Below are 24610 nucleotides of genomic sequence, written 5' to 3' on the forward strand. Positions count from 1 at the left end.
AGGCTGCACTATGGACACTGCCATTCAGAGGTTGCACTATAGACACTGCCATTCAGAGGTTGCACTATAGACACTGCCATTCAGAGGCTGCAGAATGGACACTGCCTTTCAGAGGTGCTGCTCATGCCTGGGCCACTTTCTGGGTTGTCCTGGGAGATGCTGTGGTTAATTTTGGGAAGAAGTGAGGCTTCAAACCATGCCCATGGCATTGAGCTTCAGCTCAGCAGCAGCAAGGAGCCTTCATCTGTCATCACCATTGCTGAGCCACTCCACAATCATAGAACCAAGCAGGTTGGAAGAGAGCTCCAAGCTCAGCCAGCCCAACCTAGCACCCAGCCCTGCCCAACCAACCAGACCATGGCACTAAGTGCCCCAGCCAGGCTTGGCTGCAACACCTCCAGCCACACAGACTCCACCACCTCCCTGGGCAGCCCATTCCAATGCCAATCACTCTCTCTGACAACAACTTCCTCCTCACACCCAGCCTCAACCTCCACTGCCACAGCTTCAGGCTGTGTCCTCTTGTCCTGTCCCTGGCTGCCTGGCAGCAGAGCCCAACCCCACCTGGCTACAGCCTCCCTGCAGGCAGCTGCAGGCAGCAATGAGCTCTGCCCTGAGCCTGCTCTGCTGCAGGCTGCACCCCCCCAGCTCCCTCAGCCTCTCCTCACAGGGCTCTGCTCCAGGCCCCTCCCCAGCCTTGCTGCCCTTCTCCAAACACCTTCCAGCACCTCAACATCTCTCTGCAACGGAGGAGCCCAGAACTGGACACAGCACTGCAGGGGTGGCCTGAGCAGTGCTGAGCACAGGGGCACAAGAACCTCCCTTGTCCTGCTGCCCACACATCTGATAGCAGATCACCCTGGCAGTTCACACAAGAATGCATCCAGGAAGCTTTGGAAAGTCTCCAGAGCTCCCCTTCAACCTTCATCATTCTGTGATTCTCTGCTCTTAGAGCTCTCTTCCAGCCTTAATGATGCTGTGGTCCAGCAATGACTCAGTGAGGGTTAATGTCTTCAGCCTCACCCAGGCAGAGGAGGGCTTCAGCTGGGTCTTGTGAAGTGGCTCAGGTTGGGTATGAGGAGAGAGATGTTAGCAAGGGGAGAACAGAACAGTAGAGGCTGGAAGAGACCTCCAGAGCTCATCCAGTCCAAGCTCCCTGCCAGAGCAGCATCACCCAGGGCAGGGCACACAGCAATGCATCCAGGAGGGGGTTGAAAGCCTCCAGAGAAGGAGACTCCACAACCTCTCTGGGCAGCCTGCTCCAGGCCTCTGCCACCCTCACACCAAAGAAGTTTCTCCTCCTGTTGAGCTGAAACCTTCTCTGCTCCAGTTTGGATCCACTGCTCCTTGGCTCATTGCTGTGCACCACTGAGCACAGCTTGGCCCCCTCCTCTTGCCCCCCACCCCTCAGCTATTTGCACACATTGCTCAGATCCCCTCTCAGCCTTCTCCTCCCCAGACTCACCAGCCCCAGGGCTCTCAGGCTCTCTCCAGAGGGGAGATGCTCAAGTCCCCCACTCACCCTGGTGGCTCTGTGCTGGACTCTCCCCAGCAGGTCTCTGTCTCTCCTCAACTGGGGAGCCCCAAAGTGGACACAGTATTGCAGCTGTGGCCTCAGCAGGGCAGAGCAGAGGGGGATCAGAACCTGTGTGCTGGACACACTTCCATCTCTGGCCTCCACCTGGGGATGGTTTCTAAGCCTTTATGACCTGCAAGCATCTCACAGGGGAAGGCTTCACCCTTTGACTCCAGTGGGCACCTCCTGCCGGGGGGAGCAAGCTGCAAAGTGGCCTTTGGGATGTTGAATGGAAGGTGATTTAATTGTGTGTGTGTGGTTGGCTGTGCCTCTGCCTTGTGGCTTTCAGCAAAGCAGCCAATTCGATGCCCTTCTGGGTGAGCCTGGAATCTGTGGCTCTGTGGAGGGGCTTCAGCTGATCTCAGGCTCTGCTGCCAGCTGGCTGGAAGCTGATTGCGGCTCGCATGAAGCAACAAAGCCTCTGCTGCTGTGGATTTGCTTTCCTTTGGCGTTGGCTTTGAAGAGCAAATTTCACCTGATTTTAGTGGCTTTGGCTCCTCTCTGCTGTGCACTGCAAAGCTCAGGGTGTATGTGTCTCCCGTGGGTAGCAGTGGGTGGCAGCTTTAGGAGTGTGCCTGAGTTTACCTGCTGAAGGAGGAGGAGGAGGAGGAGAAGGGTTGGAGCTGAGGCTGTTCTGCCTCTCCTTGTCAGAGTGCTCAGGTTGCATTGCCCCAAGCCAAACTTCATCTGCTGCAGAAATGGGATTCTGAGGGTCCTTCCCATCTGCTGTCCCCAGCAGGGATGACAGAAGTGAAATTGGCTTCTGCTTTCTTTATCATTTCAGCTGACAAAGTGATGCAGAGGAGATGCTTTCAAATCGAGCCCAGCTTCCTGGAGTGGGGCATTGATCCTGCCTGTGCTGCTCAGGGGGTTTGCCATGGGGACAGAGGGAGCTGGCACCCTCCCGGCGTGCTCAGAGTAATGTGGATTGCAGCTGGGGGGGGGGAAGTGTGAAACCTTTCATCTTGCAAGGAGACTCTTTCTCATCCCACCCTGCCACCCACCAGCAGGAGGGTTTGGGTCTTGCCATGGGTGCCAAACGGCTGGGGGGAGGGGAGTGCTTCCCAGGGCTCATTTCAAAAGCTTCCTCTTGCTTCTTTCCCACTTTGAAGGCTGCTTTCTTTTGTGGCTGAAGAAAAGAGAGAAGCAGCTCTTGGCCCTAAGGAGATCACAAAGTTTCCCATCCTGAAGGAGAGATTCTTCCAGTCTCTGTGAGATCAAAGAGGGGAGGATGAGGCTGTGGGCTCTGTTCCCAGGATCATCACAGCCTTCCTGGCTGACCACAGCTGGGCTTTCCTGCAGTGCTTTGTCTCATCTTCCCCCCCCCCAGCACCAGCTGGACCTGCTGCTGCTCTTGTACCTCCTGCTGGAAGGAGACTCAGGCCTTTGCTGCTGCTTTGGAGACCCCTGGGCAGATGACACAGATCAGCTGCTGGGCTCCAGTTATTAATAGCTTCAGGAACTGCTACTAATACCCAGTGAGAGCAGTGGCAAAGCTGCACTCCTGCAGCGTGGGGCAGCACATGGGGCTTAAACAGGTCACATTAATCATAGAACCAATGCATCAGGCAGGGTTGGAAGGGAGCACAAGGAGCAGCCAGTTCCAACCCCCTGCCATGCCCAGGGACACCCTACCCTAGAGCAGGCTGCACACAGCCTCAGCCAGCCTGGCCTCAAACACCTCCAGCCATGGGGCCTCAACCCCCTCCCTGGGCAACCCATTCCAGCCTCTCACCACTCTCCTGCTCAACAACTTCCTCCTCACCTCCAGCCTCACTCTCCCCACCTCCACCTTTGCTCCATTCCCCCCACTCCTGACACTGCCTCACAGCCTCAAAAGTCCCTCCCCAGCTTTTTTGCAGCTCCCTTCAGATCCTGGCAGGCCACAAGAAGGTCCCCTGGGAGCCTCCTCTGCTCCAGCCTGCACAGCCCCAACTCTTTCACTCTGTGCTCACAGCAGAGCTGCTGCAGCCTCTGAGCATCCTCCTGGCCCTGCTCTGGACACTCTCCAGCATCTCCACAGCCCTCTTGTAATGGGGGCTTCAAGCTTCTGCCTAATTAAGTTTCCAATCTATGGATTTGGTGTTTGGAGAGCAGCAAAGCACTGGAGCAGCAGTGCCAGAGCTGGGAAAGATGAAACTCAAAGCAACAGTAGGAGAAAGATTAATATTTCAGTGTGTGTGTGTGTGAGAGAGAGAGAGTGCAGGAGAAGCTTCCAGCTCCTGTGTGGAGGGAGTTGAGCTTTGAAGTGCCTCAGTGATGGATCTCTGCTTGTCATGGAGATGTTGTAACTCCAGCAGATTTAAACCTTTATTGTGGAGGAACCACAGTGAGGTGGTTTGAGCTGGGGAGAGTCAAGGGTCAGGGCTGGGCTGGCCACTAAATGAGTGCCAGATGCTCTCCATGGACCTCTCTGCTTCCCAGAGGGAAGAGAAAGGAAGGAGAGAGGCTGATGGAGTGGGAAAGAAGCTAACCCAGCTGGGGTGGAAAGAAGAAGAATGCCATGGAAAAGAGACACAGAGACACAAACCAACATGGAACCCAAGCCCTGATGGCAATGAGGGCACCTCTGGTGCCACTGCTGCTGGGCAGGCACTGGGCAAGTCTCAGGCTGGACTCAGCCACAGATGGCAGCAGGATTCAGGAGCTGGGTTTGAGAACTGGACTCAGGAGCCCAGGGATGGGGATGGAAGGCAGAAGGGACAGAGTCCTCCTGGGACAGCACCCAGGGAAGAAGAGGCTTGACCTTGGTGATCCCTCAGCTTGCTCCTGCAGATGCCATCCATGGGCTGCAATCCCTTGGTGGGCAGTTGAGGGTCACCTGTGCTGTCCTCTCCTCCCTGCAGCTGCCACCTCTGACTTCCTGCCCCCCATGGTAGGGCACAAGCTGTGGCAGTGCCCTTGGTGTGCCCAGGAGCAAGTCTCAGGCAGAGGATTTCTGCATCCCAGCCCTTGGCAGGAGCTGTCCCCAGCAGCCTCTCCCTGCTGGCAGCAGCCCCTGGGCTGTGCCAAGCTGCCCTGAACTGCAGGAACTGCCTCAGTGAGCAGAGCCTGAGCTGGGAAGGGTCAGCACTGACCAGAACTGGATCTGCCCTAGTTCAGCCCAGGATGGGGAGGATAACATCTGAGCAGAGACTATAAGCAGGACAATAAGCAAGTGCAGGACCCTAGAAAGGATTTGGTGACTTAGAACCAATCACAGAATCACAGAATCAGGCAGGCTGGAAGAGAGCTCCAAGCTCAGCCAGCCCAACCTAGCACCCAGCCCTGCCCAACCAACCAGACCATGGCACTAAGTGCCCCAGCCAGGCTTGGCTGCAACACCTCCAGCCACACAGACTCCACCACCTCCCTGGGCAGCCCATTCCAGTGCCAATCACTCTCTCTGACAACAACTTCCTAACAACATCCAGCCTCAACCTGCCCTGGCACAACTTTAGGCTGTGCTCCACAACCTCCCTGGAGATGTTCAAGACCAGGTTGGATGAGACCTTGAGTGACCTGTTCTAGTGGGAAGTGTCCTTGCCCATGGAAGGGGGTTTGGAACTGGCTGAGCTTTGAGCTCCCTTCCAACCTAACCCATTCTGTGATTCTATGTTTCAGTGTGTGTCAATCACCCCAGAAACCCTGCTGAAAGCCTTGTCCTGTCTGGCAGGTGTGAGGCACTGCCAGGGTGAACCACCCTTAACCTGCAGCTTCAGGGTACCATGGCTCAAGCTACCATAGAATCAGAACTGGTTTGGTAGGCAAAGCCCCCTGAGGTCATCAAGCCCAAACACCAACCCAACACCACCATGGCCACTAAGCCATACAACTGCAGGATGCATTGGGTTGGAAGGGACCTTTAAAGCTCCCTGCACTGAACAAGATCTTCTGCACCTAGAGCAAGTGGCTCAGAGCCCCAAGCAACCTGACCTAGAATGGTTCAGGGATGGGCATCTCCCACCTCTCTAAGGCAACCTGGGGCAGGCTCTCACCACCCTCTAGCAGTTTCCTTCTCTCCTGTCTGAAGCTTCCTCCTTTAGTTTCAAACCATCACCCCTTGGCCTGCCACAACAGGTCCTGCTCAAGGCTGTCTCCAGCTTTTTGATCAGTCTCTTTAAGTGCTGCAAGGCCTTCAGAAGGTCTCCCTGGAGCCTTCTCTTCTCCAGGCTGAACAGGGGCTGAAAGGGACCTCTGGAGATCATCCAGTCCTAAACATGTTTCTCTTGGTCTGTCCTCACTGAAGAGGGCTTCCAGCCCTCAGATCCTTGCAGTGGCCTCCTCTGGCTGCACTCCAGCAGGTTAATGTCCTTCTTGGAGGGAGCTTCCACTTCCCAGAGCTCCTTCCTAACCCAAACCAGCTGCTCCTGGCCTGCTTCTGATGGGGAGCAAAGCGAATGAAAACCTCCTGCCTGGGCAGATCAAAAGGCTGAGGCTGGTGGTGGCAGTGCACTTTTATTAACTAAACCCCAAAGTTCCCCTGGCTGCTGAGCTCCTTGGATTTTAGAGACAGGGCTGGGTCAGTACTTAGAGAATCATAGGATAGAGCAGGTGGGAAGAGAGCTCCAAGCTCAGCCAGCCCAGCCTAGCACCCAGCCCTGCCCAACCAACCACACCATGGCACTAAGTGCCCCAGCCAGGCTTAGCTGCAACACCTCCAGCCACACAGACTCCACCACCTCCCTGGGCAGCCCATTCCAGTGCCAATCACTCTCTCTGACAACAACTTCCTAACAACATCCAGCCTAGACCTGCCCTGCCACAGCTTCAGCCTCTGTCCCCTTCTTCTGTTGCTGGCTGCCTGGCAGCAGAGCCCAACCCCACCTGGCTACAGCCTCCCTGCAGGCAGCTGCAGGCAGCAATGAGCTCTGCCCTGAGCCTCCTCTGCTGCAGGCTGCACCCCCCCAGCTCCCTCAGCCTCTCCTCACAGGGCTCTGCTCCAGGCCCCTCCCCAGCCTTGCTGCCCTTCTCCAAACACCTTCCAGCACCTCAACATCTCTCTGCAATGGAGGAGCCCAGAACTGGACACAGCACTCAGAATGCCAAAGGCAACAAGGAGCCCTCCCAGGGAGCCAACTGCAAGCAAAAGTGGCAGCAGCAAAGCCCAACCAAACACAAAGAGGCTTCAGAGCAGGAGCTGTGAAACCAAAAGCAACTCCTACTGGAAAGAAAAGCAGAGCTGAGCCCAGGAGAGGCCAAGCCCCCTGGAATGCAGAGAGTGGTGCAAGTGTCAGGGCTGGAAGGGGCCTGGAGGATCATCAGTTGCAAGCTCCTCATGCTCTGTGTGCCTGGAGATGTACTCAGGTAGCATCTGGGTTTGCTGTGCATTTTTATTCCTCACTTGTCCTCTTTACTGCCTCACTTCTTCCTCTCCCCCAGGTGAGATTTGCTCTTCTCCAGCCAGCACAGTGAGCCTGTGGAGATGTCTGGGTACTGCTGCAAGCAGGAATGGCAAAGGCTTGGTGGTGCAAAGGCTGCTCCAGGGCAAGCTCTGCAGGCAGCTTTGCCTTGGGATTGTTCCTGTTACTGTTATTGTCATTGTCAGTTCCCTCCTCCCCCATCCCCTTCCTTTCCTCTCCACCTCCTATTTCCCCCTCTCCTTCTCTTTCCATCTCCTTCCTTTCCTCTCCACCTCTTGTTTCCCCCTCTCCTTCTCTTTCCATCTCCTTCCTTTCCTCTCCATCTTCCTCTTGCTCTCCATTCTCCTCCTTTCCTCTCTCCTTTCCCCCACCTTCTTCTTTTCATCTCCATCCCCTTCCTTTCCTCTCCATCTCCTTCCTTTCCCCCATCTTCCTTTCTCCCCTCTATACCATTCCTTTTTCCTCTCATCTCCCTCCTTTTCCTCTCCATCTCCCTCCTTTCAGCACCACCTCCCCTTTCTCACCCCACCCCTCATTTCCCCCAACCCAGAGCACCTGGCTGCTGTTGGAGCCTCCTCCCACCCCAGGTGGGACCACTTGGCCCTCCCTGCCCACTCCCCTTTATAATCAGCCCCAGTTCAGGCAGCAATCCCAAGCTTGCCCAACTGGGCAGAGGGATCCTCCTGCTGGCATCCCAGGTGAGTGCCCCTGGTGCACCCTGGGTGAATGGTGGAGTGAACTAAAGGCTGGGGGGCCTGGTGGCCCCCTGGCTAGGCAGGGCTCGACTTGATGATCACTCTCCTTGCTTGGGCTGAGCTCCTCTCTGCTCAGCTGCTCCTTTCTGCACACCTGGCCAAAGGCAGGGAGGGAGCTGTGGAGGTGTTGGAAAGCACTGCATGGGCATGGAGGGAATGTCTGAGAGTCCCTGCCAAGGACAAGGGAATAAACCTCCAATCTCCTTGGCACTCTTGTGTCAGAGCAGCTAAAGCTCTGCCTTGTGCTGTGGCTGAGCTCAAGCTCCCTGCAGCCAGCACAAGGTGAGGTCCTGCCTGTGTTAAGCCAGGGCAGGGCCCTGGATGGCTGTGGTGGGCTTCAGGCTTTCACTCTCTGAAGCTGCCTGGCAGCCAGGAGCTGTTCCAAGTTGCTCTCTCAAAGCAGGGCAGTTTCTGCTCCCAGCTGCACTCCTTTGCACAGGGACTGAGCAATCTCCTCTCACAGCACTCTGGCTGCAAGCTGCAGCTCCTCAGGTGCTCTGTGGATGGGCTGGGAAAGAGATTGATTTGCTGCCAGGTGGGTAAGGGTCTGAAGCTCCTGCACAGGCTGCACCCCAAGGTCTGTGATGCTGCTCAGCACTCATCTGCTCCCCACGAGAGTCAGAGCTTTGTGACTTGGAATTGCAAAGGAGTGAGAGCAGCAGCAAATGTTAGGTGCACAGAGCAGTCAGGGCTGGAAGGGACCTCAGGGATAATCCAGTCCCAACCCCCTGCCATGGACAGGGACACCTCACATTGGATCAGAGCCACACCCAGCCTGGCCTTAAACATCTCTAGGGATGAGTCTTCCACCACATCCCTGCACAACCTGTGCCAGACTCTCACCACCCTCATGGTGAAGAACTTCTTCCTAACATCCTCAATACCTCCAGGGAGGTTGTGGAGCACAGAAGCACCCAATGTGATCTTTGATCCCATTCTGTGCTTCTGTGCTCCACAACCTCCCTGAGAAACCTGTGCCAGGCTCTCAGCACCCTCAACCTCTGCCAGTCTCTCACCACCCTCACAGCAAACAACTTCTTCCTCAGCCACTTTCAGTCTCCCCTCTCACACTTCAAACCCATTCCTCCTCCTCCTGCCATTCCCACACCTTCTCAACAGTCCCTCCCCAGCCCTCCTGCAGCCCCCTGCACATCCTGCAAGGCCACTCCAAGCTCTCCTGGAAGCCTTCTCCTCTGCAGGCTGCACAGCCCCAACTCTCTCAGCCTGTGCTCAGAGCAGAGCTGCTGCAGCCCTCTCAGCATCTTGGTGGCCTGCTCTGGGCTGGCTCCAACACTTCCATGTCCTGCTTGTTCTTCCTAACATCCAGGCTGAATCTCAGGTTGCTCAGAGCTACATCCATCCAGCCTGGCTTTAAACACCTTCAGGGATGAGGCTTCCACCATCTCCTTGGGCAACCTGTGCCTGTCTCATTGCCTTCATACTAAAGAACTTTAACATCTCATCTGAACCTCCCCAGGTTTAGTTTTGCTCCACTCCAATCTCTCTGCCCTAGCTGGGGTGGTCCTTGGGGTGCTGCCAAATGAGAGTAACAAGGGAGAAAACCACAAAGTGGTTCAACTCTTTCCAGTGGCCAAACTCCACTGACTGTGGAGCTCAGCACTGTGCAAACATTCACTTTGCTGCCCAGTGGGGATGCTTGAGGCAGGTTGGAATTGAATTGGGCTATTTTCTTGCTCCAAGCAGGATGTTGTCTGGAACAACAAGTGTGGGACACAAAGGAAAGTGTGAGAGATGTCACCTCAGATATTTCCCAGCAGTGTTACTTTGTCCTTCCTGAACCAAACAAACCTTGCTTGAATTGTTTATCCTTCACCCATGCAGAAGAAAAGTGGATCCCAAATCTGGTTTCAATCTTTTGCTTGCAGCAAGAAGCTGTCCTCAGAAGCACTCAGGGAGGAAAACAAAACCTTGGAGCTGAGCTCTGGGCCAGCAGAGTCCAATTGGTTTGTGTAAGCTGCGGGTTTGGATTTGGGCTTGGCTTGAGTTTGGCTTGCAGAGCAGAGCAGTTGCTTCCCAGGCCACAGTCCATGTTTATTCCTGAGAGTCTTGTTGGAATGTTCTGTTTTCTTCCTCTGGGAGGGGTTGGGAGATGTTCCTCACCTGGATGTGGTAGCACAGGGTTAAGTGAAGCCCTCTACAGCAGCTGTTGCTTGTGAAGCCATGGAGGAACCACACTTGTGGTGATGAGGACAAAACAGAAACACAGAACTGCCAGGGTTGGAAGGGACCTCAAGGATCACAGAATGGTTTAGGTTGGAAGGGAGCTCAAAGCTCAGCCAGTGCCAACCTCTAGCCATAGGCAGGGACATCTCCCACTAGAACAGGTCACTCAAGATCTTATTCAACCTGGTCCTGAACATCTCCAAGGAGGTTGTGGAGCACAGAAGCACAGAATGGGATCAAAGATCCCATTCTGTGCTTCTGTGCACCACAGCCTCCCTGGGAAACCTGTGCCAGTCTCTCACCACCCTCACTGCAAACAACTTCTTCCTAACATCCACTTTCAAGCTCCCCTCTCACACTTCAAACCCATTCCTCCTCCTCCTGTCATTCCCAGACTTTCTCAGTGGTCCCTCCCCAGCCCTCCTGCAGCCCCCTGCACATCCTGCAAGGCCACTCCAAGCTTTCCTGGAAGCCTTCTCCTCTGCAGGCTGCACAGCCCCAACTCTCTCAGCCTGTGCTCAGAGCAGAGCTGCTGCAGCCCTCTAAGCATCTTGGTGGCCTCCTCTGGGCTGGCTCCAACACTTCCATGTGCTGCTTGTGCTGGAGGCTGCAGAACTGCCCCCAGGACTGCAGGTGGGGTGTGAGGAGAGCAGAGCCAAGGGGCAGAATCCCCTCCCTTGCCCTGTGCCCACACTGCTCTGGCTGCAGCCCAGCACAGGGATGCACCAGCTCCATCCCCCTGCCATGGGCAGGGACACCTCACACTAGGGCAGGTTGCCTGCATGTATTGCTGCCTGCCTGTAGCTCATGATGGGGCTTTGCTGTAAGCTGTCTGTGAAGGTCAGGGATCAAAACTCCATCAGTCCAAGCCTGCTCTGACCTAGTGCCAGGACTTTCTTGAGGGCTTCTTGCAAAGGCACCAAATTCTGTCTTGTTACTTCTTGCCTTTCCTCTTGTGGGAAAGAAGCACTGATGGCAGTGCAGACTTCCAGCCTCAACCCAGCTCTGGGCTGTGCTACCTCCATTTCAACTCATGCCAGCATTGTCCTTGGAAATATTGTCCTCTCCTCACAGCTTGCACTTTGCCAGCTTAAGCAAACTGCTCCTTTGCTCTTCCCTTGTGTGGTGTTCTCCATTGCTTCAGTGATATTCACTGCACTCCTCTGCATCATTGCTGGAAATCACAAAAACAGGCAGGGTTGGAAGGGACCACAAGGAACAGCCAGTCCCAACCCCCTGCCATGCCCAGGGACACCCTACCCTAGAGCAGGCTGCACACAGCCTCAGCCAGCCTGGCCTCAAACACCTCCAGCCATGGGGCCTCAACCACCTCCCTGGGCAACCCATTCCAGCCTCTCACCACTCTCCTGCTCAACAACTTCCTCCTCACCTCCAGCCTCACTCTCCCCACCTCCAGCCTTGCTCCATTCCCCCCACTCCTGACACTCCCTCACAGCCTCAAAAGTCCCTCCCCAGCTTACTTGTAAACTGGATGATCCTGTTGGTCCCTTCCAATCCTGACTGATTCTATGATCCTGTGCTTGTGCTAAGCTTGTCCAGAGCAGCAGACTGCTGTGATCCCTGTCTCCTGTGTTGGATGATCCTTGAGGTCTCTTCCAGCCTTGATTGATTCTATGATGCTGTGCTTGTGCTAAGCTGGTCCAGAGCAGCAGACTGCTGTGATCCCTGTCTCCTGTGCTGGATGATCCTTGAGGTCCCTTCCAGCCTTAACTGATTCTATGATGCTGTTCTGGTGCAGAGCAGCAGACTGCTGTGATCCCTGTCTCCTGTCCTGGATGATCCATGAGGTCCCTTCCAGCCCTGACCATTGTGTGATTCTCCTGCTGTGCTCCCTGTCAGCTTCCTTCACCCTTTGGATCCCTTGGGACTCTCTCTCCAAAGCCTACTTTTCTACCCAAATAGCTTCCAGCTGGCTGCAGCATCCTTGACTTTGTCCTTCCCTCATGAACTTGCTCCTTCTCTGCACCCTGAAGCCAGGGCTCTGATCTTCAGTCCTTCCACTTGCACTGTGTGCTGCCTCCTTCTCCCTCACCAATGAGATTTCCTTGCTCCCTATCAGCAGCCACTTCCCCCAGAATCCTCCTGCTTTGCATTGCCAAAGCATGACATGAAAATTGATCTGGAGACCAATTCTGGAGCAGCTCCAATGGTGATGCAAGTTTAATAGCCCTGTGATTGGTGAGAGCTGTGGGAGACGTCCTGAGGAGCATTTTCTTCTGTCCTTTAGAGCTCTGAGCACCATTTTTCCAGCTGGATGCACCATTACCTGGCAGTACAACTCCTATTCCAGTCCAGTTTCACAAGGCCCTGATGTGGACTGTCAGGAAGCAAGATGAGGCTCAGCAGCAGCCTGGGCTCAGCTTGCTTTGATGCTTCCCACAAGGAAAATGCAAGGTGAAGCTTTAGATGGGATTATAGGAGGGGTTGGATCTTAAAGCTCAGCCAGTTCCAACCCTCCTGCCATGGGCAAGGGACACCTCCCACCAGCATAGGTTGCCCAAGGTCTCATCCAGCCTGGCCTTGAGCACCCCGTGGAAGGGAGCATCCACAGCCTCACCACATCCCTGCACCTGCTGCCCACACTACTGCTGATGCCACCCATGCACAGGGAGCTCCACCTCGATATGAGGAACAACTTCTTGACTGTGAGGGTCATGTGTCCTGGACACCCCAAAACTCCTCTCCCTCTGTGGGTTGGATGGAGAGGAAAGGCACAAAAATCCTTTCCCCTGTCCTGAAGGCCTGGAGGGGGGGAGCAAAGAGCCCTTATGGCATGGGGGGTGCCCCTGCAGATGCCCATGGGGGGAGCAAAGAGCCCTTCTGGAACGAGGGGTGCCCCTGCAGATGCCCATGGGGGGAGCAAAGAGCCCTTCTGGCACGAGGGGTGCCCATGTAGGTGCCCATAAGGGGAGCAAAGAGCCCTGCTGGCACTAGGAGTGCCCCTGCAGATGCCCATGGGGGAGCAAAGAGCCCTTCTGGCATGAGGGGTGCCCCTGCAGATGCCCATGGGGGGAGCAAAGAGCCCTGCTGGCACTAGAAGTGCCCCTGCAGATGCCCATGGGGGGCGCGAAGAGCCCTGCTGGCACTAGGGGTGCCCCTGCAGATGCCCATGGGGGAGCAAAGACCCCTGCTGGCACTAGGAGTGCCCCTGCAGATGCCCATGGGGGGAGCCAAGAGCCCTGCTGGCACTAGGGGTGCCCCTGCAGATGCCCGTGGGGGGAGCCAAGAGCCCTGCTGGCACTAGGGGTGCCCCTGCAGATGCCCATGGGGGGAGCCAAGAGCCCTGCTGGCACTAGGGGTGCCCCTGCAGATGCCCACGCTGGGGGTCGGCTGTGCTCACTTGCAGTGCTCAGCCACTCAGACCCCCATGCTCAGATGCCATTGCACAGCTCTGATGCTCAGAGGCTCAGACCTCATGCTTTGACCTACTCACAGCTCACCTGCCTGCATATCTGCTTGCAGAGCTCATTTAAGCCTGCACATAGAATCATAGAACCAAGCAGGTTAGAAGAGAGCTCCAAGCTCAGCCAGCCCAACCTAGCACCCAGCCCTGCCCAACCAACCACACCATGGCACTAAGTGCCCCAGCCAGGCTTGGCTGCAACACCTCCATCCACACAGACTCCACCACCTCCCTGGGCAGCCCATTCCAATGCCAATCACTCTCTCTGCCAACAACTTCCTAACAACATCCAGCCTAGACCTACTCCAGCACAACTTGAGACTGTGTCCCCTTGTTCTATTGCTGGTTGCCTGGGAGAAGAGGCCACCCCCACATATGTACATATAAGGAGCCTATGGTCTCCTAAGCCAGCTGTGCACATCTGCACACCACTGCCTTATCAGGACCAGATCCTGCATTGCCTTTACCTACAGAGCTCAGGCTCCCAGCAGCTGTGCACACTTTGCATGCCTGCTGCCTATCACTGCCTGGTGAAAGCCACTGCTGCTGAGAGAACCAGGGAGCAGACTCTGGATTGTCTGCACCCACACATGGTCTCCTAGCCATGAAGAAGCATGCCAGAGACAGCACAATATTCTCCTCCTGCTCCTGACATCCTGCCAGCTGAGAACTCCTGGGCAGAAGCATCCAGAAGGAGCCAGCAGCACCAAAGGCAGAGATTGCATCTTCACCAAGGGGAACAAGGTCAGAAACTTATTTCCCCACCAACTGGGAAGATTCATCCTTTCCTCTCAAGCCAGGAGGATTCCAGCCTCAGAGTCCACAGGCAGAGACCCTGGAGAACTGGACATTAGACACAGGCTGTGATGCAGCCCCAGAGGGTGATTAATGAGCTGCCCAGGGAGGTGGTGGAGTCACCATCCTTGGAGGTGTTTAAAAGGAGACTGGATGAGACAGTGCCATGGTTTAATTAATTAGAAGGTGTTCAATTATAGGTTGGATTTGATGATCTTGAAGGTCCTTTCCAACCTGGTTGATCCTGTGATAAGAATTGAGAGTAAAAGCTGCAATACCTCTGTAATATCTGTTGCCTCTGCCACAGAGCAGAATCAGCTCCAGCCCACTCTGCTGGGCAAATAGCATAGAGCCCCCAAGCAGCATTAAGCCATGGGGAAAACTCCTCTCTCTGTTTATAGTTTGAATGTTTGCTAGTTAAAAATATAAGTTCCTGTACATATTTTATCCTAGATTGTTCTCATAACTGTGTACCAAACATTGATATTAATGTACAGTGCTTGGGGGTGGCAGAGTGCAGAACACTGAGATGAATAAATCTATATTCTTAGATAAAATGATCTCACCCCAATTAATTTCTCACAGTATCATCAGGGTTGGAAGAGACCTCACAGATCATCAAGTCCAACCCTTTAGCACAGAGCTCAAGGCCAGACCATGGCACCAAGTGCCACGTCCAGTCCTGCCTTGAACAGCTCCAGGGACGGCGACTCCACCACCTCCCCGGGCAGCCCATTCCAGTGCCCAATGACTCTCTCAGGGAAGAACTTTCTCCTCACCTCCAGCCTAAATCTCCCCTGGCACAGCCTGAGGCTGTGTCCTCTCCTTCTGGTGCTGGCCACCTGAGAGAAGAGAGCAACCTCCTCCTGGCCACAACCTCCCCTCAGGTAGTTGCAGACAGCAATGAGGTCTGCCCTGAGCCTCCTCTTCTCCAGGCTAACCAATCCCAGCTCCCTCAGCCTCTCCTCGTAGGGCTGTGCTCAAGGCCTCTCCCCAGCCTCGTTGCCCTTCTCTGGACACGCTCAAGCATCTCAATGTCCCTCCTAAACTGGGGGGCCCAGAACTGAACACAGCACTCAAGGTGAGGTCTAACCAGTGCAGAGTACAGGGGCAGAATGACCTCCCTGCTCCTGCTGGCCACACCATTCCTGATGCAGGCCAGGATGCCACTGGCTCTCTTGGCCACCTGGGCACACTGCTGGCTCATGTTCAGGTGGGTATCAATCAGCACCCCCAGTTCCCTCTCTGTCTGGCTGCTCTCAGCCACTCCCACCCCAGCCTGTATCTCTGCATGGGGTTGCTGTGGCCAAAGTGCAGCACCCTGCACTTGGAGCTATTGAACTCCATCCCCTTGGACTCCCTTCTGCCAAAACAGGTGCAGGTACTGAGAACATTATTCCTGTCTGGGCCACGTTAATTCCCTGCCTCCACAACATCATAGAGCCCTGGCACAGGCTGCTCAGAGAGATTGTGGAGTCTCCTTCTCTGGAGCCTTCCCAGCCCTGTCTGGATGTGTTCCTGGGCTGGATTCTATGCTCCTGCTCTGGCAGAGGGGTTGGACTTGATCTATAGAGGTCCTTCCCAACCCCTAGCATCTGTGATCCAGGGAGGAAGAGGGATGTGGAGCCCCAGGTACATACTCCAAGCCTGCCTGCCTGCCTTTGGGCCAGGGAAGCAACATCCTCCCTCCTCTACCCTAAATGATTTTACAATCCCCCTCAGCCTTCATTGGATGCTTCTGCCCATTCACTATTTTAATGATGATGATTATTTTCTGCTCTCCCTGGGCACTAAAGCCTCTTGGATTTTGCCTTTTGGTTGAGTTATTTGGGGGGGGACACTCATTAAAGGCCTGAGCCACGTGCTCATTATTGGCTGTGCCATGGGGGGGAGAGCCTTGGTGCTGAATTACCGTGGTTAAGTAGTAGCTTAACAGCTCTGAGACTCCTCTAACATTAGGCAGGGGTTTTTTAGCCCTTTAATGCATGGCAGATTATGCTGCTTCCTGCACTGAATGGTTTGAGGTTATTGCCTGTGGTTGGCTTAAGATGGATCTGTGTAGAGGGATAAGACACAAGCCTGGGTATGCTGCAGAGGAATTAGGTAATGTTCCTTCTTTGAGGACAAGGAATCATTGAAGTAAAAAGGGAGGGGGGGTGTGTGAAACCAACCCACCCCCCCACCACCACCAAGCACAGCCCAATCCTGCTGCTGAGCTGCTCTTACAGCTCTTGTCTAATAGGCTCCAGGCTAGAACGGAGGAGATTGATCCTACTTCAGCTTTCACTCTGGTTGTCGTGCCCAGACAAATCATCTCTGGTTCCTCTCATCCCTCTGCTGCCGACAGCTGAGCTCATCAAACCCTCCAGGGCAACTGGGAGTGCTAAAGAGCCCCATAAGTTGCCCTGAGAAGCAGTGCAGCCAGCGGTGAGACAGGGAGAGAGGGAATCGATCCTGCAGGGCTCTGCCGGCAGCAGAGAGTGCCGAGGAGTTAATGCCTCTGGCCCCGAGAGTCACCGTGGGTGAGAGATGCTGAGCTGGAGGAGATTGCTGCTTAGTGACTGCAACACAACCAGCAGAACAAGACTGCTTTGATGGGTGTCCCTTCTGTGCTTTGCTGTTCTTGGTGGCATGAAGGAGAAGCCAAGCACAGTGAGAGGTGTGGAACCTATGGCAGGGGGTTGGGAAGTGGCTGAGCTTTGAGGTCCATTCCAACCTAACCCATTCAATAGCTCCAAGTGCAGGGTGCTGCACTTTGGCCACAGCAACCCCATGCAGAGATACAGGCTGGGGTCAGAGTGGATGAGAGCAGCCAGACAGAGAGGGATCTGGGGGTGCTGATTGATACCCACCTGAACATGAGCCAGCAGTGTGCCCAGGTGGCCAAGAGAGCCAGTGGCATCCTGGCCTGCATCAGCAATGGTGTGGCCAGCAGGAGCAGGGAGGTCATTCTGCCCCTGTACTCTGCACTGGTTAGACCACACCTTGAGTGCTGTGTTCAGTTCTGGGCCCCCCAGTTTAGGAGGGACATTGAGATGCTTGAGTGTGTCCAGAGAAGGGCAACGAGGCTGGGGAGAGGCCTTGAGCACAGCCCTACGAGGAGAGGCTGAGGGCGCTGGGATTGGTTAGCCTGGAGAAGAGGAGGCTCAGGGCAGACCTCATTGCTGTCTGCAACTACCTGAGGGGAGGTTGTGGCCAGGAGGAGGTTGCTCTCTTCTCTCAGGTGGCCAGCACCAGAACGAGAGGACACAGCCTCAGGCTGTGCCAGGGGAGATTTAGGCTGGAGGTGAGGAGAAAGTTCTTCCCTGAGAGAGTCATTGGGCACTGGAATGGGCTGCCCGGGGAGGTGGTGGAGTCGCCGTCCCTGGAGCTGTTCAAGGCAGGACTGGACGTGGCACTTGGTGCCATGGTCTGGCCTTGAGCTCTGTGCTAAAGGGTTGGACTTGATGATCTGTGAGGTCTCTTCCAACCTTGGTGATACTGTGATACTGTGATACTGTGATACTGTGACCTGGCAGTGCTGGGTTGAGGGCTGGACTTGATGATCTGCAAGGTCTCTTCCAACCCAACTGATTGTGTGGTTTGCCACCAGGTAGTGAGTCTGGATCACAGAACTAGGTAGAATTAATGAATATCTACAGATGTTTGTTCTTCTTTCTTCTGATATAGCTAAGACTGAACTCATTCTGGGTGTCCAGACAAGCTCAGAGCTGCCTACCCCTAAAATGAGGACAGATGTCATGGGAATCCCAGGCAAACCTGGGGATGCTCCACAGACACAATTTGCAGTAGCAGAGAGCTGCTCTCCTCTTGCAGGAACAGAAGGAAAGAGGTGTGGGGGGAAGCCTCTGATGGAAATGGAGAGGTTGGTAATGAAGCAGGCTGAGTGGTTTTATTTCCTCCTCTTAAACTGTGCTCACTGCAACTCCAAATGGAGGAGGAGTGTTCCTGAAAGTCACCAAGGGCAAGTGCAGAGGCTGGCACCTGGGAAAGAGCAACCCCAGGGAGCAGTACAGGTTGGGAGCTGAGCTGTTGGAAGGCAGCAAAGGGGAAAAGGATTTAGGGGTCCTGGTGGATGGGAGGGTGAGGATGAGCCAGCAGTGTGCTCTGGGGGCCAGAAGGGGCAATGCCAGTCTGGGCTGGATTAGAAGGGCTGTGGGGAGTAGGTGGAGAGAGGTTCTCCTGCCCCTCTGCTCTGCCCTGCTGAGGCCACATCTGGAGCACTGTGTCCAGTCTGGGCCCTCAGTTCAAGAAGGACACAGAACTGCTGGAGAGAGTCCAGCACAGAGCCACAGAGAGGATGAAGGGAATGGAAGAGCTCTGTTAGGAGCAGAGCCTGAGGGAGCTGGGGCTGGGAGCTGGGAGCAGAGGAGCTGAGAGGTGACCTCAGCAATGGTTCTCAATGTGTGCAGCTGAGTGGCAGGAGGCTGAGCCAGGCTCTGCTGGGGGATGCCAGTGCCAGCACCAGGGGCAGTGGTGGAAGCTGAGGCAGAGGAAGCTCCATGGAAACATGAGGAGGATTTTTTCCCTGTGAGGATGCCAGAGCCTGGCACAGGCTGCCCAGGGGGGCTGTGGAGTCTCCCTCTCTGCAGATACTGCAGAGCTGCCTGGATGTGTTGCTGTGTGATCTGCTCTGGGTGCTGCTGCTCTGGCAGGGGTTGGACTGGCTGAGCTTTGGAGGTCCCTTCCAGCCCCTGACATTCTGGGATTCACAGGATTACAGCATCTTAGGAGATTGGAAGGGACCTCTGAAGATCTTCAAGTCCAACCCCTCTGCCAGAGCAGGACCAGAGAATGCAGAGTGTTACACCCGGGGAAGTTTGCTTGGACATTAGGAAAAACCTCTGTACCCAAAGGATTCTCAAAGACTGGAGGAAGCTGCCAGAAAAGTGGTTGAATCCCCATCCCTGGATGTGTTTCAAAGCAGCCTGGATATGGTGCTCAAGGCTATGGTGTTGTAGTGGCCCTGGCAAAGTCAGAGCCAGCCCAGAGTCTTCCTAGAGAAGAGAAAGCTCAGGGCAGAGCTCATTGCTGTCTGCAGCTGTCTGCAGGGAGGCTGTAGCCAGGTGGGGTTGGGCTCTGCTGCCAGGCAGCCAGCAATAGAACAAGGGGACACAGCCTGTGCCAGGGCAGGTTGTGGGTGGATGCTAGGAGGAAGTTGTTGTCAGAGAGAGTGATTGGCACTGGAATGGGCTGCCCAGGGAGGTGGTGGAGTTTGTGTGGCTGGAGGTGTTGCAGCCAAGCCTGGCTGGGGCACTTTGTGCCATGGTCTGGTTGTTTGGGCAGGGCTGGGTGCTAGGTTGGGCTGGCTGAGCTTGGAGCTCTCTTCCAGCCTGCTTGGTTCTATGATCTAATGGTTGGAGTCTATGATCTTGAAGACCTTTTCCAACCACAGTGGCTCTGTGCCTCTGTGGGTGAGGTTCCTCCATGCAGTGTCTCACCCATGGCTACTTCATGCAGCCCCTCTCAGAGCTTTGGGTAATCCTCTTGCTGGGGCCAGCTGGAGGGCAGGAGGTTAGTGATGGGGAAAGGGAGAGGCTCCCACCCCCATGCAGACTCCAGGAACCTCTCATCCAGACACTCTCTGTTGTTTTTGAATCAGTCTTTGGAAGGAGTTGAAGAAAGACTCAAACAGCACAAAGGCACCTCCCAGTCAGGGGCAAGCTGCTGGGCTCTGCAGGAGACAGCAGCTCCCTGAGCTGAAAAGGCAGCTGTGAACAGCAGCCAGGTGCCCTCAGCACATCATACAACCACAGCCACAGAACTGTTTCAGTTGGAAAAGCCTTCTAAGGTCATTGAGTCCAAGCATCAACCCAGCACCACCGTGGCCACTAAACCATGGCCTAAAGTGCCATGGCCACAGGTTCCTTGACCATCTCCAGGCATGGGGACCCCACCACCACCCTGGGCAGCCTCTGCCAATCCCTCACCACTCTTGCAGGAAAGAAATGTTTCCTCATCTCCTACCTAACCCTCCCCTGGCACAATTTCAGGCCATTTCCTCTCCTATCACCTGAGACTAGGCACCAGCAGCTGTTCCATCCTGCTCCCCGCTCTGCTCCTGTGCAAATCCCCACCAGATGCAGCCAGCAAAGGAGGTTCTGAGAGGAGATGGATCAGGATCTAGCCCTTAGCCCTCAGTGCCTCTGCCTTAGCTCTGACAACTCACAGCCCTCTGCTCTGTTCCCCTGGTTACAACTCATCCCTTCTCCCTCTGTGCTGTTATCTTCTGCATCTTCCTAGCCCACAGCCTGCACTCCAAGTGCAATGCATTATGCAGTGGCAGCAGGAATCTGATTGATTTGGCTGCTTTAGGTTTTGGGAGGCTGAAACCAAAGCCAGGCTCTGCCTTTCTGTCTTTACTATGTATTCAGAAGCAGAAGAAAACTGGAAGAAGCAACCCTCAGATCTTACCTTTTGGATCCCAAGAGCTACAGCCAAGCTGGCAAGTAAAATATGCAACTCTCTGCTGCTAGTTAGGATCACAGAATCAGGCAGGGCTGGAAGGGACCACAAGGATCAGCCAGCTCCAACCCCCTTGCCATGGGCAGGGACACTGTCCTGGAGTCCTGTGTACCCCCAAATCCCTCTGCTCTGTGGTTTGAATGGGGGAGGAAAAGGCGTGAAGTGCCCCTGCAGATGCCCATGGGGGAGCAAAGGGCCCTGCTGGCACGAGGGGTGCCCCTGCAGATGCCTATGGGAGGAGCAAAGAGCCCTGCGGGCACTAGGGGTGCCCCTGCAGATGCCCATGGGGGGGAGCAAAGAGCCCTGCGGGCACTAGGGGTGCCCCTGCAGATGCCCATGGGGGGAGCAAAGGGCTCTGGTGGCACTAGGGGTGCCCATGCAGATGCCCATGAGGGAGCAAAGGGCCCTGCTGGCACTAGGGGTGCCCCTGCAGATGCCCATGGGGGAGCAAAGGGCCCTGCTGGCACTAGGGCTGCCCCTGCAGATGCCCATGGGGCAAGCAAAGGGCCTCTCTGGCACGAGGGTTGCCTGTGCAGTGCCCATGGGGGAGCAAAGGGCCCTTCTGGCACAGGGAGTGTCTGTGTAGATGCCCATGCGGGGAGCAAAGGGCCCTTGGCACTAGGGATGGCTGTGCTGTGCCCATGGAGGCAGCAAAGGGCCCTTAAGCACCAGGGGTGCCCCTGCAGTGCCTGCACTGGGAAGGGGCTGTGCTTGGCTGTGCTCTCTGCGCCCAGCAGTGGTAACTCAGCTCTTTGTCTGGGAAGGGTATAAATATTGGGGTGCTGCCCACCTTGGGGTGCTGCCTTAGAGCTCTCCCCTGCCTGCATAGTTCCTGCAGCAGGAGTCCCCTGGTGCTGCAAGGACAAGCTGCTGAGGCACAGGCTTTGGGCTCCCACCCTAAGCACTGCCTCTGTGCAGCCTGATTGGCCTTAAGGAGCCTCAGAAGGCTTTGAAGAAGAGCAGTGGCCAAGCCTCTGGGCTGCTCTCTCTGTTAGCCAGCCTGGCTCACCCAGGAGTGAGCTTTTGGCTCAGCCTGGTTAACAGTGGGGGATGCTGTGGTTAGCAGCTTAGCCTTTTCCAGCTCCTGACTGCCAAAAGAGTCAAATGTACCTATGGTATCCTTGTAAGATCTTCTCAATCACCTTGAGTGCTGTGTCCAGTTCTGGGCTCCTCCATTGCAGAGAGATGTTGAGGTGCTGGAAGGTGTTGAGAGAAGGGCAACAAAGCTGGTGAAGGGCCTGGAACATAAACCCTATGGGGAGAGGCTGAGGGAGCTGGGGGGGTGCAACCTGCAGCAGAGGAGGCTCAGGGCAGAGCTCATTGCTGCCTGCAGCTGCCTGCAGGGAGGCTGCAGCCAGGTGGGGTTGGGCTCTGCTGCCAGGCAGCCAGCAACAGAACAAGGGGACAGAGCCTGAAGCTGTGGCAGGGCAGGTTGAGGCTGGATGTTGTTAGGAAGTTGTTGTCAGAGAGAGTGATTGGCACTGGAATGGGCTGCCCAGGGAGGTGGTGGAGTCTGTGTGGCTGGAGGTGTTGCAGCCAAGCCTGGCTGGGGCACTTAGTGCCATGGTCTGGTTGGTTGGGCAGGGCTGGGTGCTAGGCTGGGCTGGCTGAGCTTGGAGCTCTCTTCCAACCTGCTTGATTCTATGAATCTGCTAATTAAGACTCAATTAATTTCTGTATCTAGTTTTGGGGGCAGGTTTTTGGGGACATAAAATAACTCTGTTTTTATATATATATATATATATATATTCCTGACTTGGCCACATTAATTCCCTGCCTCCACAACACTCAGCTTTTGTGGAGTGTGTCACCTCTAATGAGGGTCTGCTTGACTGCAGAGGGAGCAGCCAGCCAAGGCACCCCCTCGGGCTGGGCTCTCCCAGGTTGTCAGAGCCTGCTCAGCATGAAAAGATTTGGATGATTTGCAATGCAAGGCCTTGCTGTGGCTATTCAGGGAGTTTCTCCCTGCTGCTCATGTTGGTTTAGAACAAATCTTCCACTCCTGGGGAAGTTTCAGAATGCTGAGGGGAAATCTGTGCTTGTCTGAGAAGAGGAGGCTCAGAGGTGATCTTATTACTGTCTACAACTACCTGAAGGGACATTGCAGCCAGGTGGGGGTGGCCTCTTCTCCCAGGCAAGAGGCAATAGAACAAGGGGACACAGTCTCAAGTTGTGCCAGGGTAGGTCTAGGCTGGATGTTAGGAAGAAGTTCTGCACAGAGAGAGTGATTGGCATTGGAATGGGCTGCCCAGGGAGGTGGTGGAGGCACCATGCCTGGAGGTGCTCAAGAGAAGACTGGATGAGGCACTTAGTGCCATGGTCTGGTTGATTGGATAGGGCTGGGGGATAGGTTGGACTGGATGAGCTTGGAGGTCTCTTCCAACCTGGTTGATTCTATGATTCTAGAAAAGGGCTCAGGGTGGTTAGAATCCCAGGATTGTTTTGGTTGGAAAAGGCCTCCAAGATCAAAGGATCAAGCAGGTTGGAAGAGAGCTCCAAGCTCAGCCAGCCCAACCTAGCACCCAGCCCTGGCCAAGGAACCAGACCATGGCACTAAGTGCCCCAGCCAGATCATCAAGACCAAGTGCTTAGTTAGGACAAAGCATGTGGGGGATGCTGTGAGTGTGCTGCTTGGGTAGCAAAAGGTGATGCAGCTTCATGTGGTGCTTGAAGAGGATTAAACCAGAGCCCAGAGGAGGCCACCAAGATGCTGAGAGGGCTGCAGCAGCTCTGCTCTGAGCACAGGCTGAGAGAGTTGGGGCTGTGCAGCCTGCAGAGGAGAAGGCTTCCAGGAGAGCTTGGAGTGGCCTTGCAGGATGTGCAGGGGGCTGCAGGAGGGCTGGGGAGGGACTGTTGAGAAGGTCTGGGAATGGCAGGAGGAGGAGGAATGGGTTGGAAGTGTGAGAGGGGAGATTGAAAGTGGATCTTGGTGGCCTCCTCTGCACTGGCTCCAACACTTCCATGTCCTGCTTGTGCTGGAGGCTCCAGAACTGCACCCAGGACTCCAGGAGGTGTCTGAGGAGAGCAGAGCCAAGGGGCAGAATCCCCTCCCTTGCCCTGCTGCCCACACTGCTCTTGCTGCAGCCCAAGATGATGGAACACTTTGCTGTGTGGCTTCCTCTTCAAACTGGGAAGGGGAAGAGCAGCTTGAAGAACTGTGTCCTGTTGCTCTGGGCTGACACGGGGGTGGGGGAGGTTTGCTCTACAGCCTGATCATCTCACTTTCTCCCTTCTTGCTGCAGTTGTTTCAATGCCTACAGTGACACACAGTGGTGACGAGCTTCTGCTGTGCCAAGGCACTCGCCTTGACACAGTGCAAGTGACAGGCAGAGGACATTGTCGCTGGTGGCAATGGTGACCACCAAGCTCCCCATACAAGAGCTGGATCCACTTGCTGACGTGCTTTGGACTTGCAGGATGCTCATCAGAGGGCTGTGGAGCCCTCTTGGCTCCTCCATCCCATGTGTTGCCCGTTTACTACTGAGTTTTCCCCCAGCCAGCAGAGAGCTGTGGGCTTCCTAAGCTGATTTGTACCATAAATGTCACACTCAAATCCTCTTTAGTTTTTGTGACAATGCAGTTTATTTCCCCCTCCCCTCCCCCCCCCCCCTCTATTTAATCCTTCTGTAAGCAGCCACGAAATGGAAGTTAGCTTTTGGCTGTTGTGTCTGGGTCTCCCCTGCTCCCTCATGCTGATGCTGTGCTGGGGAGCCCAGCAGGGAAACGTAGCTCAGTTGCTACAGGCTGCCTTGTCCTGCAGACCCAAATCCTCTTGGCAGGAGCTGTGTGGCCTGCCACAAACACCTTGGACAGCACAGGGGCTGCTGACTGTCCAGAGGGCAGAAGTCTCCACTCATTTTCCTCTAAACTGGAGCCTGATGAAGGATTTGTCCCAGCAGAGCCTGTAGGGTGCACAGGATGGATGCATTTCCTGGCAGGGCTTGAAGGAGAGGAGCTGTGAGTGGGCTTCAGAGATGAGTTTGCAAAGAACCTGACTGCAGGAATGGGGGAGATGAGGGCACCCCACAACAGAACCCCAGAATCTCAGCATGGCAGGGGTTGGAAGGGA

The 24610-nt window shown here is 55.2% G+C and overlaps 1 long non-coding RNA gene across 2 annotated transcripts in view; it reads left to right on the top strand.

Moving 5' to 3' along the window:
- The window catches only part of LOC135190905 (uncharacterized), a 614761-nt gene extending 590658 nt beyond the window's left edge, over window positions 1–24103 (top strand). Inside the window, exons 1-3 of one of the 2 annotated variants that reach the window (XR_010308669.1) lie at window positions 11785–12272; window positions 20451–20521; window positions 23784–24103. This is a non-coding gene — a long non-coding RNA (uncharacterized LOC135190905). Of the gene's footprint in view, window positions 1–11784; window positions 12273–20450; window positions 20522–23783 lie in introns of those variants that run through there. The other variant, XR_010308668.1, reaches the window with a different exon arrangement.
- Window positions 24104–24610: the final 507 nt, after the last annotated feature.

The sequence above is a fragment of the Pogoniulus pusillus genome, chromosome 37 (assembly GCF_015220805.1).
Source record: "Pogoniulus pusillus isolate bPogPus1 chromosome 37, bPogPus1.pri, whole genome shotgun sequence".
Taxonomy (NCBI): domain Eukaryota; kingdom Metazoa; phylum Chordata; class Aves; order Piciformes; family Lybiidae; genus Pogoniulus; species Pogoniulus pusillus.